This window comes from Lipotes vexillifer, unplaced genomic scaffold (assembly GCF_000442215.2).
Source record: "Lipotes vexillifer unplaced genomic scaffold, Lipotes_vexillifer_v1.1 scaffold283, whole genome shotgun sequence".
NCBI lineage: Eukaryota > Metazoa > Chordata > Mammalia > Artiodactyla > Lipotidae > Lipotes > Lipotes vexillifer.
Window position 1 is genome coordinate 724,649 of NW_006789004.1, and position 3,791 is coordinate 728,439.

General features: G+C 40.6%; 1 pseudogene; it reads right to left on the reverse strand.

Annotated features, from left to right (window-relative positions):
- Positions 1 to 847: 847 nt before the first annotated feature.
- On the reverse strand, positions 848 to 1,330 carry LOC103090320 (peptidyl-prolyl cis-trans isomerase A pseudogene; annotated as a pseudogene).
- Between the last annotated feature and the right edge of the window lie 2,461 nt (positions 1,331 to 3,791).

The following is a 3,791-nucleotide window of genomic DNA, read 5'->3' on the forward strand; positions in this document are numbered from 1 at the left end:
ACCAGCCATAGACAATACACAAATTAATAGGCCTGACGGTGTTCCAATAAAACTGTTTATAAAACCTATGTTCACAGATTTGGCCTATAGGCCATATTTGCTGATCCCTGCTCTAGGCACTGGGGATACAATAGTTCAGAAAACAGTATCCTTGATTTCAAAGAATCTACATTCTGATATAAATTCTACTTTAAAATCTAAATCTTCACCAACAGGCATTTGTGGTTTGGGCTAAGCATTCAGCTACAGTATCATACACGGATTCAAAACAGGCGTAGAGGGAAGTGAAGATGGCCTGCCCTAGGAATTTGTGTGAAGTGACCCAAAAAGTGGCTCTAAAAAGATGTCAAACATGCTTATGATGAGTTTTATTAAAATTACTTCATGTAACGTGAGATTGGCAAAGAAGAAATATTTGTAAATTGGTAATTCTAGATTGATTCTGTGGATTTTATTTAAATATGTATGTGAATGAAATTAAAAAGTAGCTTTCTCTAAGTAGAAATTTGACTATTTAATTCACATTCTGGAAATCGTATATTCAAGTTGGCTAAGATACTTTTTGGGGACCCTCTATTTGCGGAAATGGAAGATGCCTTCTGTTTCATCTCCTGAGCTATCATCCTCTTCTCATTCCTTTTTTTTTCTGTTTAGTTTTTATTTCATAGTCATAAAGTTATTTTACAATCCAGCTAAACTTGGAGAGGGATGAGGAAAATATCGAACCCAAAGAACTGCAGTGGGAGCACAAAGATTATAAGATATTTCGAGCAGATGTGGGTGAAGGGGTGCTTTCCTGAGCAGAAAGAATGGTCTGGTGGTTAAGATAAAACACAAGTCAAATTTATTAGATTTGTCCACAGTCAGCAGTGGTGATCTTCTTGCTGGTCTTGCCATTCCTGGACCCAAAGCACTCCATGGCTTCCACAATATTCATTCCCTCTTTCACCTTGCCAAAGACCACAGGTTTGCCATCCAACCACTCAGTCTTGGCAGTGCAGATGAAAAACTGGTAACAGCTTGTGTTGGTTCCAGCATTTGCCAGGACCCATATGCTTCAGGATGAAACTCTTAATCAAATTTCTCCCCATAGATGGATTTGCCACCAATGCCATTATGGTGTGTGAAGTCACAACCCTGGCACATAAATCCTGGAATTACAGTATTCTGTGAAAACAGGAACCTTTATAAACACATCCTTTCTCCCCAGTGCTCAGAGCATGGAAATTTTCTGCTATCTTTGGAACTTTGTCTGCAAACAGCTTGAAGGAGACACAGTCCAAGGGCTCACTGTCGATGGCAATGTCGAAGAACACGGTGGGTTGACCATGGTTAGGCAGTGGGAGAGGCTCCAGGCGGCAGCATCTGCAAGGCCCTCTTCTCATTCCTTGATCCAGCTTTCTCCTTGCTTCTACTCTTGCTCCCATACCCCCCCACATTCCACTCTCTATAAACCTGTCAGAGTGGTTATTTTAACATAGAAATCCGATCATGTGCCTTTCCTGCTTAGGACCCTCAAATGGCTTCCCCCAACATTTGAAATACTATCCAAAGTCCTTCTCCTGGCCAACCAAGGCCATCAAACCCTGGCACTCACCTCCCTTTCCCGCCGGTTTCCCACCTTTCTCTCCTCCCTTACTCTGATCCTGCCTCACTCACCTCCTTGCTGGTCTTTGACTCAAGGCCTTATTTTGCCCTCTTTCTGTGTGATGCTTCCTCAGGTCTCCATGTGACTGGCTCCCTCACTTCATGCAGGTCTCTACCTGATTGTCTCCTCAGGGCGATCCCCAACTGCCCTATCTAAAGAGACCCCTAGGCACTCTCTGTCTCCTTGATCTGCTTCTTTCTTTTCATAGCACTCATTATTCTCTGCCTTTGTTATGTGCATTATTTGCATATTTGTCAGTCTCCCCCACTGGAATGCAAGCTCCATGAGGGCTTTGTCCTTTTTTTTTTTTAAATGCTGAATTCTCAGTGCCTAGAATAGTGCCTTGCATATAGTAGAAGGTCAATAAATATTGAATAAATGAATAAATAAGTGAATGACTATATGCTGTCTATTGAGTACCAGTTATGGACCAGGTATTATTCCTGCTTCTTCAGTGTATATTGTTATGTAACTTCTTTTGCATATGTTAGTTCATGTGTGATATAGAATGAATAGATCCCACTTTAGTGCAGGTAGATTATAAATGTCATTTGAGGGTATAAAATCAATTGAAAGAAAAAAGAACTTTTATTTGCCTTGTGAGTCGCTACGTAACTGAGGCATAGACTTTGTTTTATCTTTGGTTAAGTCCCCCTTTTCTCGGTATTCCAGGGCTGATCAACCTCTTTCTCTCTTCCCTGAGGGTAATAAGAAAATGTATGAGTTCTCCCCATGCTTTTTGCATTTTATGTGCAGACTTCTTTTTCAGTTCTCTCTGTAGAATTGGGATTCCCTTAATACATTTTTTTCAGGGATTTGCCATCGGTTTGGATGCCCAGGACAGGGCAATTAATTCCACAGTGACTAAGCCCAAAGCCCTAGTATGACCCCTCCTTTGACCTAGAGAACCCTTTGGATTGTTAACCTGTGTTTCTTAAGCTAATGTTTCCCTCAATGTTTGCTACTACTTTTTGCTTTAAGACTCAGACATGTGGCCTGAATTCACTGACTTATTTTATTTCAAAATTTCATTTGGTGTCTATATTGAAGTGTGCTGATCTGGAGCACCTGATCAAAAGCTGGGACCTTAGCTACGAGCTATGACAGCCACAGAGCTCAAAACTGGCAGATAATTTCTTCTTTATCTTGAAGAATTATTGGCTGGTGGCCGAGTCCCTTTACAGAGAAGGTTGTGTATGGTACGGTGACCTCTTAATTTGATGCTCCCTTTCCTCTGTCCCTGTGCTCACTTCATCCTTCATCCAGTTCATCCCATTAGCAGCTCTTCCCATCTCACCATCGACCTTTGCCTCCTCCACATGTTCACTTTTTTAAAAAAATTAATTTTTATTGGAGTATAGTTGCTTTACAATGTTGTGTTAGTTTCTACTGTGCAGCAAAATGAATCAGCTATACATATACATATATCTCCTCGTTTTTGGATTTCCTTCCCATTTAGGTCACCACAGTGCATTGAGTAGAGTTCCCTGTGCTATACAGTATGTTCTCATTAGTTGTATATTTTATACATAGTATCAATAGTGTATATGTGTCAATCCCAATCTCCCAGTTCCTCCCACTACCCCTCTTCCCCCTTGGTATCTGTACATTTGTTCTCTATGTCTGTGTCTCTATTTCCGCTTTTCAAATAAGATCATATATACCATTTTTCTAGATTCCGTATATATACGTTAATATATGATATTTGTTTTTCTCTTTTTGACTTACTTCACTCTGTATGATATTCTCTAGGTCCATTCATGTCTCTACAAATGACCCAATTTTGTTCCCTTTTATGGCCGAGTAATATTCTATTGTATATATGTGCCACATCTTCTTTATCCATTCATCTGTCGATGGACACTTAGGTTGCTTCCATGTCCTGGCTATTGTAAATAGAGCTGCAATGATCCACGTGTTCACTTTGAATGATCACATGGCCTCTCCGTTGTCTTCTCCTTTCCAGGCATTGTTTTCTCACGTTTAGGCTCATTCAGTTATTTCATGTTGATGCTCCCATCTTCCAAATGATGCCTCATGCTCTTCATGTGAGTCCAGCAGTAATCTTGATGATGATTCCCAAGTACATGAGGGATTTCTTTCACCCCATGGGCCAGGCCACATTCTAACTCTATGGCTTCCT